The sequence below is a fragment of the Procambarus clarkii genome, chromosome 76 (assembly GCF_040958095.1).
Source record: "Procambarus clarkii isolate CNS0578487 chromosome 76, FALCON_Pclarkii_2.0, whole genome shotgun sequence".
Lineage (NCBI taxonomy): Eukaryota > Metazoa > Arthropoda > Malacostraca > Decapoda > Cambaridae > Procambarus > Procambarus clarkii.
In genome coordinates this window covers 16379121-16392299 of record NC_091225.1, presented here as the reverse complement: position 1 = coordinate 16392299, position 13179 = coordinate 16379121, and the positions used below count along the sequence as shown (strand labels likewise).

Here is a 13179-nt window from a genome sequence, read left to right as displayed (position 1 = left end):
GTAGAAGGGCAGGGGACCCGACACTGCTTATTTTTATAAGTAAATGTTAGTGGGATGGACGGTGGAGCCCGTTGCCCGGGTGGGAGGTGGAGCCCGCTGCCCGGGTGGGTGGATGGAGCCCGTTGCCCGGGTGGGAGGTGGAGCCCGCTGCCCGGGTGGGTGGGTGGAGCCCGCTGCCCGGGCGGGTGGTGGAGCCCGCTACCCGGGTGGGTGGGTGGAGCCCGTTGCCCGGGTGGGAGGTGGAGCCCGCTGCCCGGGTGGGTGGGTGGAGCCCGCTGCCCGGGCGGGTGGTGGAGCCCGCTGCCCGGGTGGACGGTGGAGCCCGCTGCCCGGGTGGGTGGAGCCCGCTGCCCGGGTGGACGGTGGAGCCCGCTGCCCGGGCGGGTGGTGGAGCCCGCTGCCCGGGTGGGTGGAGCCCGCTGCCCGGGTGGACGGTGGAGCCCGCTGCCCGGGTAGGAGGTGGAGGTACTCGGGTGCCCGGGTAGTTTTTATAGTAAATAATTACCTAAAGGAATTCATATGACTCATTCATTAACTGAACGGTACCCTGAGACCTAAAGGAACACGAGGCTAGTTTTAGTACATTGCATTTGTTACGTTGTAGGTCAGGTCACAGCCAAAGGGTTCTAGAGACTCGATTCCCGCGGTAGAACAGAAGAATTTGGACAACGATTTCTTTCACCTGATGCCTCTGTTCATCTAGCACTAAATATGTACCAGAGTTACATTCCTCGGTAGTATAGTGGTGAGTATCCCCGCCTGTCACGCGGGAGACCGGGGTTCGATTCCCCGCCGGGGAGAAAATGTTTTGGAGGGTAGAAATGTCCTTAGCCATTCTTTTAAGATGTATCTTATTGTCTCACTTAAATTACTTGAAATAAGAAGCCAAATATGTTTTCTTTCCCCAACTTGGAGAAATCTTAAGGTGAACCATACCCATACGAACCATAAGCAACAGCCTGGTGGACCAAACTCTCACAAGTCGAGCCTGGCCTCGGGCCGGGCTTGGGGAGTAGAAGAACTCCCAGAACCCCATCAACCAGGTATCAACCAGGTACCCATAATGTAAGTATTAGTGGACCCCATACCTATACTGTGAGTGGTAGTGGACCCCATACCTATACTGTGAGTGGTAGTGAACCCCATACCTATACTGTGAGTGGTAGTGGACCCCATACCTATACTGTGAGTGGTAGTGAACCCCATACCCTTACTGTGAGTGGTAGTGGACCCCATACCTATACTGTGAGTGGTAGTGGACCCCATACCCATACTGTGAGTGGTAGTGGACCCCATACCCATACTGTGAGTGGTAGTGAACCCCATACCCTTACTGTGAGTGGTAGTGGACCCCTTACCTATACTGTGAGTGGTAGTGGACCCCATACCCATCCTGTGAGTGGTAGTGGACCCCATACCCATACTGTGAGTGGTAGTGGACCCCATACCCATACTGTGAGTGGTAGTGGACCCCATACCCTTACTGTGAGTGGTAGTGGACTCCATACCTATACTGTGGGTGGTAGTGGACCCCATACCCTTACTGTGAGTGGTAGTGGACCCCATACCCATACTGTGAGTGGTAGTGGACCCCATACCCATCCTGTGAGTGGTAGTGGACCCCATACCCATACTGTGAGTGGTAGTGGACCCCATACCCATCCTGTGAGTGGTAGTGGACCCCATACCAATCCTGTGAGTAGTAGTGGACCCCATACCCATACTGTGAGTGGTAGTGGACCCCATACCCATCCTGTGAGTGGTAGTGGACCCCATACCAATCCTGTGAGTAGTAGTGGACCCCATACCCATACTGTGAGTGGTAGTGGACCCCATACCCCTACTGTGAGTGGTAGTGGACCCCATACCCATCCTGTGAGTGGTAGTGGACCCCATACCCATACTGTGAGTGGTAGTGGACCCCATACCCATACTGTGAGTGGTAGTGGACCCCATACTCATACTGTAAGTGGTCTTGGACCCCATACCCATCCTGTAAGTGGTAGTGGACCCCATACTGTGAGTAGTAGTGGACCCCATACCTATCCTGTGAGTAGTAGTGGACCCCATACCCATCCTGTGAGTAGTAGTGGACCCCATACCCATCCTGTGAGTAGTAGTGGACCCCATTCCCATCCTGGTTAGTATCACATTATTGGTTTAAATACTGAACCCACATGATCTTTAAACTCAGCAATTTGCATTTGTTGAGTTAGAAACACTACGTTAGTTTGCCCATCATGCAACCTAAACCCATCCAGAGGAGGGAGGCGGGAATGATTACAGTCAGTTTCATCCATTACCTGCAGCGGACACTCTAGGAATACTTGGCTAAGATTTCAGATAGTAGATCTTTCTGAAGAAAATAAGGAGTTACCTCTAAATTCTTTATTGTGTCCCCCATTTTATCACATAATGATGTAGAGTGGACGTATAGATTTGGTTATACGGTTAACTTTTGAAGAGGTTTATATCGCTTAGTAATGTAAACTCCTCCAGAGATACTTATAATACAAGCCGCTTACTTTGTATGACTTATAAGGTGTGGAGCCTTCCGTATAGGCTCCAGCTTACCTGTCTGTGGGACGAGACGGGAGCGGGCCCACTCCGGTGTCTGTCGAGGTTAGCATCTGTTTGTCTTTCTGTAGCTTATCTAAATTGATCAAAACAAGCCCCGCATGGCTCATATTTACGGTGCAGCTTAAGTGAATTCCGACTACTGCGTCGGTCTCAGGCCAGGCCAGCAGCGGATGGTGAGGGAATATTTTTTGTGGGCTGAGGGATAATTATGTGGCTGTCAACATGAAGGACAACAAAAAATGTATCGGGTGGATGAGTAGATGTAAAGGAAATGTATCTGTAGTGAACGATACTCTTAGTCCTTGAACTGATCGAATGACAGTAGTGTGGAGAGTAGATTATTACCATACCTAAGCTGGACCATCAGCTTGACACCTTCTGTTATATGACAACAGTGCTTCACTGTACTCCACGCGTTCGTGAGAGTACTACAGGCGTTCGTGAGAGTACTACAGGCGTTCGTGAGAGCACCGACACAATTACCGGGAGGCTCGGCTGTGTTACGGGCCTGGCAATCCGGGCTGACGAACGGAGGGGCTCCCCAGAAGAATTATATTTATTTTCATAATTCAACGCTGAATTGCTGGTTTGGAAGGTGTATTTTTGCTTAGGACCAGAACAGTATTTTAGGAAAATGGGAGGTTGATTTTGCGGGTCCCAAGCCACTTGTGTGTGAATTTAAGGTCACACAATGGCTGTCATCGGCGGCGTTATTGAGGAAGTAAGCAGATTGGTGGCAACCCCCGTGTACCTGGACACATATAATCTATTGACGTTCGTGCAAATAAAATAAAAAGTCAGCCACAAATTAACTACCATAGACCTGTGTAAAAAAGCGTATTAGAGCAAGGATGTTAATTGTGAGAACTGTCGTTTCCTGTCGGGTGAGCCGCGGAGGGAGGGAGGGATGGGAAGGATGTAGGATACCAGGAGGCCACAACCTTTCATCCTGTTTTCCTGTTCCAGGGGGAACAAAGTGGTGATACTTGTAGCACAGACACTGAATAATTCTAGTGTTACACCGGGAGGTGTCAGCTGTATCCAGCGTGCTGGACGCCCACAAAGTCCAGATAAATTTAAACAAAAAACTTGTCCAGTAAACAGAGATATACACTGAACAAATCCACAAGGGCCGAGACGAAGATTCGAACCTGCGTCCGAGAGGATCCCAGACGTTGCCTTAATCATCACGCTATTGTGATTTCTGTGTGTAATGAAGCAGATATACAAGATTATTACTCGCTTCTATTACATCATTTTATGAGCCTAGGTATTATAAATAGCGCTTAGAAACTCCACTCATTAGATCAATGAAAAACTGTCAGCATTTCTGGTTCGTTCTTGAAACTCTTGCGATGAAACTCTGTTGTTTCCCACGCAATTTAAAATGTTGCAATGTTGGCATTCACGTGCAAAAAGTGGTCGAAGCTGCAAAGGCATCCTAGTCACCTTTTGTACTGCGCCTTCAACTGCAAAAATGAATTAATATTTGCAACTGTGACGAGGAGAGTCAGAGTTGAGTGACATCCGGGAGAGACTCGCTTCATAACCTTCCAACAGCAGTTAAGTCTATCTGATGCGACTCTCGATAGCCGTCTTTACGACATACGTCTGTGATGGTTATTAGTGGTTATGTTGTCTCTACACACACCAGTTGGTATTCTTACGTGTGACTTGTGTGTGCTGATGGTGCGACGTCTCACTCGTGAGCTCCACACACCCAACAGGTGGCCTGGAGATATACACACACACACACACACACACACACACACACACACACACACACACACACACACACACACACACACATATTATATATTATACGTACATATAAATTACAACCCACAATAAATGAGGAAATAATATTTCATTCACTTGCGTCATCGGAGTCTCAAAGTCGCGATCACTGGCGCTGTTTCGGTCGTGTTGAGAGTTACTGGGGTGTCACCAGTGGGGTGAAGTATCGTAGGGAGGAGTGGAGTATCGTAAGATAGGGTGGAGTATCGTAGAAGGGGTAATTGCGTGTAGTACTAGGAACGAGCATACTGTCTGTGCTCTACACTTACTTTCCCCCAGTACTGTGTACGACAGTCTCTGTGCAGTACACATACTGTTTTTCTATATCACGTCATACCTTAATGACACACAGAAATCACAGTTGCGTGATGCATCAAATGAACAAATCCACAAGGGCCGTGACGAGGATTCGAACCTGCGTCCGGAAGCATCCCAGACGCTGCCTTAATCGACTGAGGCAGCGTCTGGGATGCTCTCGGACGCATGTTCGAATCCTCGTCACGGCCCTTGTGGATTTGCTCATAACTTAATGACTTTTATCACATGTTATTCTTATGAACAGCGAGCCGGGACTTGAGGAGCTCAACTCGGGCCAGGGTCTCGGACCGGAGACCTTTGAACATTTCAGGAGTGACACATCAACATTCCTGTTGTTTGAGCGTCCTGAGTAAGGACTTATTATGCTGGTCGCGTGCCGGCATCATGGTAGGGCTCGGGGAGTTTATCAGCGCCAGGCCATAAAGGTGTGTGCGCGAGGGTGTGGTATAGCAGGTACAAGGCACCACCACCCTTTCTGCGCCGTCGCCACCCACAAGAAGGCAACGCGGCCCTCTCAATAATGCCCGACTACGAGAATTTACAATTCTGCTCTCTCCCTGCACCCTCCTCCTCCTCCTCCTCCCAAGAGCTCCCATGCACTCTTTCTTCCTTCACGTTAAAGTGCAGGTTGAGGGAAAAGTTTCCTCCTGAAGATTGCACAAGGGGTGCTGAAGGCAGACGCGTCACGTGTCGTTGTTGACAGCCTGGCAAGACTTGACTGTTGCTTGGAGCTCGACTTGATGTGATAAGCAGCTGGCGGTGAGGGATGTTGTGTAGTCGGCGTCGGATGCTCCTTTCTGATGCCTTTGTTGCAAGCTTTACATTTTCTATGGCTAAGGGGTTGGCTTAATTATATAGTGGACTAGAATACCAAATTGTTCTCTAGAATAATACATAGCATTTTGACGGCCAGATCCCCCAACGGACAAAATAAGATATGCTATACACAAACAACCTCGTTTACTAAGCGTGGACCCATCAGGTTAGGTTCATTTAGTACATAATTTTTTGTGGCATTGTGGCCACTCGAGAGGACGGGCTGGATATCTAGCCAGAACCTTGACTTCTTATTGTTTAATATGAGCCAAAACGCTCCCGTTCGTCTTGTGTACATTACCGCTGGCTGTTCCCAGCTGTGTTGTTCCAGTCTGTTGTTGTTGTTTTAGATTCAGCTTCACGGAGCAGCTTCACGGAGCAAAAAGTTCCAGGGAGCGCGGGCTATGAGGTGTTCCAGTGCTCTGTGACACACTGCAGTTTCTTTATTATTTGATTTTTAAAACTTGTTTTTTCCTAAATTATGTGTCCAAATAATTAAGATATTTTGTATTTGTCCTATTTCACATACATTTTAATTAATATTTTGTGACCGTGGGTGAGAGTACTGGGCAGCGTTACTTATTTCACTTATCTTCACTTTCACTCTGACATCATAATAAAATATTATATTTGTCAAAATATAGCCAATTTCTTTACTAAGCTTATAATATATATATATACATATATATATATATATATATATATATATATATATATATATATATATATATATATATATATATATATATCAAACATTTAACTTATACTTCGTTTCAAATACGGTACATTCCAGTTTCTATATTATTTTTCAGCTATATGTCTTCTGGTGCTATATAACACACACCATAGCCGAGTTGAACGGATATGTTCTCACACACTGTGATGGTAGGTAGCAAAAACACCAGGCTGGGTGAACAATGTTGAATATTATGCTGGGAATAGCAGAAGCCTTCCTGGTTGATACCTGGTTGATGGGGTTCTGGGAGTTCTTCTACTCCCCAAGCCCGGCCTGAGGCCAGGTCCTAGTCTTTTGAACATCAACCAGTAGCCACATACAATGGTCCAGCATGCTTATTAGGATGAGCTTCCTCACACTTCAGCACTCGCAGCATGAGGCAGAAGTGTCCTCACTCTAGACACAGTGCCAGTGTCAGCCAGCGCCCCGTCGCTCATCCACTCTATAATACAGTATTTGCCTTACATCTTCCTGGACAGAAGGCGGGGGGCCTCTCGCCTCCAGTAATATATCTCCCTCCTTGTTTGAGAGACTGTCGAAAGCGGCAGATTATATCATCCATCATCCAAACGCGTCGTCAGCAGATATGGGGGTGATGAGGGGGGTTGGTGGGGCAGCAGCAGCAGCAGCAGCAGCAGCAGTAACAACAGTGGCTACTCTCACGGCACTTATGGGTCACTGTTTGTCTCTTCTGCCACTAGGCGGCGCCCGCTTAATGTTGCGAGGGCGGGAGGAAGACTTGGGATATTTGGGTAAGGTAGGAGCGAGGGAGCAGGTGGGTAAGGTAGGAGTACAGAAGGTAGGGTAAGAGAAAGAGGGGGTGGAGGTAGGCAGGAATGTGTACAAAAGGTGCAGCTGGAGAAATGATTAAGGGAAAACGGAGGAGGGTTAGTAATTAGGGATGGGATGGGGAAGCGGTGATGTTAGGAGGGGTAGAGAGAGGCAGGGAGGGGTAGAGGTAGTAGGGTGGGGAAGGAAGGGACAGGAACTGGGATCAAGAGTGGAGGCCTCTGCTCTTGGCCTTGAATTATCCTGCGTATTCATTTCCTGTCTAGCTTACTTCCACCGCCAGTGGAACAACACCAGCAGGAAGGACATTAGCATCAGCAGGAGGGACACCAGCAGGACCAACATCAGCAGGAAGGACACCAGCAGGACCAACATCAGCAGGAAGGACACCAGCAGGACCAACATCAGCAGGAAATACGTATAAACAGATGTAAACAAAATATGACTTGAGCAGATTATGAGCAGGTCCGTAAGACCTGGTCAGGGAGTTACTTCTTACAGCCTTTAGTAGGTCGTTGGTGCAGTGCCTGCTTGCAAGACTTGTTTTTTCTCTTGATTAAATAATATACAATATAATAGCCATATATGCTTGCAAGACTGCTTGCTAGACTGACCAATTCTTGGCTTACAGGCTGTTTCACAGGTGGAAATACCTATAATAACAAGTTATTATTGTTCTTCTTCTTCATTCATTGTTCTTCTTGTTCCTTTTCCTGTTTCTTCTCTCTTCTCCTCTTCCTCTTCATTCCATTATTATTAAATTATTAACCGTCGAATTCTTCTTAACATATGAATCTTTAATATTATGTTGGGTTATTCCGGGGTGATAACTAGCGATGCTGCTCAGTAATCAAGCCTTCGAGGCTTAATACATGAGCAATTAAGCTGTAGTGTCAAGCCTGTCACTGTCCCCGGCGGGCAGGTGACGTGTAACTACTGCTGCCACTGTCCCTCCCCTCTCCAAACTGTCTCCCTCTCTCTTACCCCTCCATAACTGTCTCTTCCGCTCCACCCGTCATCTCTACCCTGTTCCCGGCCGTCGTCCCCACCCCCTGCCCTCTAATTCTACAGAGGCAGCCAGCCACCCCCTCCCTCGTCGCCCCCTTCTTCTTCGCCTCCCCCTCCCTCGTCGCTGCCACTCCCCCCCCCCCCCCATGGCCGCAAACGGGCACGCAGGAAAAAAACCTTCGGGTATATGATAGCTCTTGTTTTTCCTCACATTCTTCCCAACACAGTTGCTTGAACCAGCGCGCTGTGTGCTGATCATCACATGATCCATCCCCAGTAAACCAATACTGGGAGGGAGAACACCCCAGCCCCGCCCCGACCTCCAACACCCCAGGCCCCGCCCCGACCTCCAACACCCCAGGCCCCGCCCCGACCTCCAGCACCCCAGCCCCGCCCCGACCTCCAACATCCCACCCCCGCCCCGACCTCCAACACCCCAGGCCCCGCCTCGGCCTCCAACATCCCACCCCCGCCCCGACCTCCAACACCCCAGGCCCCGCCCCGACCTCCAACACCCCAGCCCCGCCCCGACCTCCAACACCCCAGGCTCGCCCCGACCTCCAACACCCCAGCCCCGCCCCGACCTCCAACACCCCAGGCCCCGCCCCGACCTCCAACACCCCAGGCTCGCCCCGACCTCCAACACCCCAGCCCCGCCCCGACCTCCTACACCCCAGCCCCGCCCCGACCTCCAACACAACTCACCTGAGTTTGTTTACAATATTTAGAGGTAGAGGTAAGTTGACCAGACCACACACTAGAAGGTGAAGGGACGACGACGTTTCAGTCCGTCCTGGACCATTCTCAAGTCGATTCCCAAGTCACAATCGACTTGAGAATGGTCCAGGACGGACCGAAACATCGTCGTCACTTCACCTTCTAGTGTGTGGTCTGGTCAACATACTTTAGCCACGTTGTTGTGACTCATCGCTTCCACAGGTAAAGGTAAGCTTAGGTAACAGGGCCAGGCACCTCGTCCTCCAAAAATGGGGAGGTAAATGTAACAGCACAAGTAAGTGCAATTATGTACTATTCATAACAGTCAGGAATTGTACTTATTTTCACTTAGTATTAAACCGAACTGTCAAATATATTGTGAATATTTGACTTTACCTGAAAAGCTGAATAGAAAACCACAACCTAACCTGACCTTCTTAGTGTTTGAAGATAAGCATTTTATTGCTTCTTAATTACAATTAGTACTTAACCTATAGCTATAATGATATTTACAGTTTTATAAAACTAATAAAACAAAACTAAAATATATCAATAAATTGTAAAGTAACTCAGGATATTTTCAAATTTTGTATAAAATCTCTATTGTTTAATAAAACTGAAAAAGAAATTCCTGATATTTAAAACTTGTGTATAGCGAATTGAACTTTAAAACTTCATCCTAAAATTCTGAATGTCTTAACAGAAAACGAGAATAAATGGAAAGGTAAATGTAACAGCCCCATAAGTGCAATTATGTACTATGTATAACAGTAAGGAAATGTACTTATTACACTTGGTATTAAACTGTACTGTCAATTCGGAGGATGAGTTGCGCCATGAGTGTTATATAGGATGATGTGGAATAATACATCTATTTGTTATATTTAGTTTGATAGACGAGGATTGCGTGCTCCCGTGACCTGCAGGGCGTGGTTGTAAACCCAAGAGTCTTCCTTCTGACCACTGTATAGGGGAACAGTGTGTGTATACTCACCTAGTTGTGCTTGCGGGGGTTAAGCTTTGGCTCTTTGGTCCCGCCTCTCAACTGTCAATATACTGGTGTACAGGTGTGTGTGTGTGTGTGTGTGTGTGTGTGTGTGTGTGTGTGTGTGTGTGTGTGTGTGTGTGTCTTAGGGAGCTTGGCCTGGTACTCTTAGACTCTTCCCGTTGTAAGTCGGGACGAAATGTATGAACTTGACCTAAAGGTTAAAGAATGACACGTTGTTGATGCGTCATTCACTCACAGGATGAGTATGGGGTGCACAGTAAACTACCACAGGATGAGTATGAGGTGCACAGTAAACTACCACAGGATGAGTATGAGGTGCACAGTAAACTACCACAGGATGAGTATGGGGTGCACAGTAAACTACCACAGGATGAGTATGAGGTGCACAGTAAACTACCACAGGATGAGTGTGAGGTGCACAGTAAACAACCCGTTTCTAGCAGCAACACGGCTTAACAATAAGAGGATAGACAGAAGTAGCACAAGAGGACTAACACCCACATACAAGGCGATTCTCATCCCTATATAACCTTTGTTAATATATACTAATACTAAAAATATTACCGTTAATTAAGGAAGTTAATATCGATCAATTTTCCATTATACACTTGAACGGAGAGAGGACCAAGTCTGATAGCAGGTAGATGGACGTACACAACATGAGATTAACAACTCTGACAAGATCATCAATGGATAGATTGCCTCAGACGCGTGTAAGTGCACTAGACAGTTGAACCCTTCAACAACCCGATAAACACAACCCATCATATATCCGCGAATATCAGCCAAACCATCAACAGGGGCCGGGGCGCACCATCACTCGGAACGGAGAGATCAAGCCAAAGCGGATGCGTTTGGTTCTAATTTGACGACGCCGGATAACCTTGGAATCGAATCACACCGTGTTCGGAATTCCTTGTTCGTCACGCAAGAGATCCGATCTAATTCCCCTTGTTCCCAGAGGATTCTGGGCACAACTCCATTTGTAGAGCACTCAGGCCATCTCTCCCATGTTAATTACTGAGGGAGGTTTGGGGAGATAATCGATTTATGCTCCAGACAGGGAGGAGATATCAGGTAGTTACTCCACAAGGGCTGCAACACCGACTTCTGTGTGTGATGTTTAAGAAATACGGAGGTTTGTGTTTCTGTGGCTCTCCTGCTTCTGGAGGGATGACAGGTGGATGCCCGTCCTCTACAGCATTCACTACATCACTAAAAAGATGTACTAAATTGCCAGAACCTAACATAACTGAGGACCCACGGATAGAAAACGGGACATCACGACAATTTTGCGATCCGCTATGATTTTCAGCACATGAATTTGTGGGCTTGGGGGGATTTATACGTGTGAAATTAAGACTTTTTTGATGTTGGTTTTGGTTGGGTTGGGTTAGGGTGTCCCTACAGCTGCTGCTGTTCGCTAGCAGTTGCCTCCACCTCTGCCTGGTACGACTGGGAGGCCGCCACCAACAGCACGCTGAACAGTGCCATCACAACAGTCATTAGGTGATTGTTATCACCGACACCTCCGGCTCGGTCACCTGGCCGGCTAGTTGCTACGTCAGCTGCCAAGCAGCCGGTCCGTGGACCCGGCTTGCCATGCCTCTCATCTCATAACAATCATTCGACTGGTCGTTAACAAGGAATTGTCAGCGTAACGAGCACCTATACACCTGTCACAGGTGTTAATGCCGCTGTAATCAGCTACCGGGTTATCGAAGAACAATCTGGGTGTTGTTGATTGTGTTTTATTCGATACATGGGATTGTTTTGGACATGTAGGTGAGTGTGAAGTATTGTTAGTACCATAAGGGGAGCGTCTCAGACACTTTAAAACGCCTCTATGTTTTGGGCTAACAGCTCATCTGCTATTGCTGCTAATTCTATAGCAGCTAATGTTCAGTGTGTAGCTGCAGGTATACCATATATTACTACAGCAACTGTGGTTACTACTGGTAACGCTGCTCCTACAGGGTTACTATGATTGAACCGTGCGTTACAAGTACTGTTACAGGGTACTGTTACAGGGTACTGTTACAGGGTACTGTTACAGGGTACTGTTACAGGGTACTGTTACAGGTACTGTTACAGGGTACTGTTACAGGGTACTGTTACAGGGTACTGTTACAGGGTACTGTTACAGGGTACTGTTACAGGTACTGTTACAGGGTACTGTTACAGGGTACTGTTACAGGTACTGTTACAGGTACTGTTACAGGGTACTGTTACAGGGTACTATTACAGGGTACTGTTACAGGGTACTGTTACAGGGTACTGTTACAGGGTACTGTTACAGGTACTGTTACAGGTACTGTTACAGGGTACTGTTACAGGTACTGTTACAGGGTACAGTTACAGGGTACTGTTACAGGGTACTGTTACAGGGTACTGTTACAGGGTACTGTTACAGGGTACTGTTACAGGGTACTGTTACAGGGTACTGTTACAGGTACTGTTACAGGGTACAGTTACAGGGTACTGTTACAGGTACTGTTACAGGGTACTGTTACAGGGTACTGTTACAGGGTACTGTTACAGGGTACTGTTACAGGGTACTGTTACAGGGTACTGTTACAGGGTACTGTTACAGGGTACTGTTACAGGTACTGTTACAGGGTACTGTTACAGGTACTGTTACAGGGTACAGTTACAGGGTACTGTTACAGGGTACTGTTACAGGTACTGTTACAGGGTACAGTTACAGGGTACTGTTACAGGGTACTGTTACAGGGTACTGTTACAGGGTACTGTTACAGGTACTGTTACAGGGTACTGTTACAGGGTACTGTTACAGGGTACAGTTACAGGGTACTGTTACAGGGTACAGTTACAGGGTACTGTTACAGGGTACTGTTACAGGGTACTGTTACAGGGTACTGTTACAGGGTACTGTTACAGGTACTGTTACAGGGTACTGTTACAGGGTACTGTTACAGGGTACTGTTACAGGTACTGTTACAGGGTACTGTTACAGGGTACAGTTACAGGGTACTGTTACAGGTACTGTTACAGGGTACTGTTACAGGGTACTGTTACAGGGTACTGTTACAGGTACTGTTACAGGGTACTGTTACAGGGTACTGTTACAGGGTACTGTTACAGGGTACTGTTACAGGTACTGTTACAGGGTACTGTTACAGGGTACTGTTACAGGGTACTGTTACAGGGTACTGTTACAGGGTACTGTTACAGGGTACTGTTACAGGTACTGTTACAGGGTACTGTTACAGGGTACTGTTACAGGGTACTGTTACAGGGTACTGTTACAGGGTACAGTTACAGGGTACTGTTACAGGGTACTGTTACAGGTACTGTTACAGGGTACTGTTACAGGGTACTGTTACAGGGTACTGTTACAGGTACTGTTACAGGGTACTGTTACAGGGTACTGTTACAGGGTACTGTT

General features: G+C 47.5%; 1 non-coding gene across 1 annotated transcript; it reads left to right on the top strand.

Annotated features, from left to right (window-relative positions):
* Positions 1-728: 728 nt before the first annotated feature.
* On the top strand, positions 729-800 carry TRNAD-GUC (transfer RNA aspartic acid (anticodon GUC)). The gene has a single exon. It is a non-coding gene; the product is annotated as a tRNA-Asp (tRNA).
* The last annotated feature ends 12379 nt before the right edge of the window (positions 801-13179 follow it).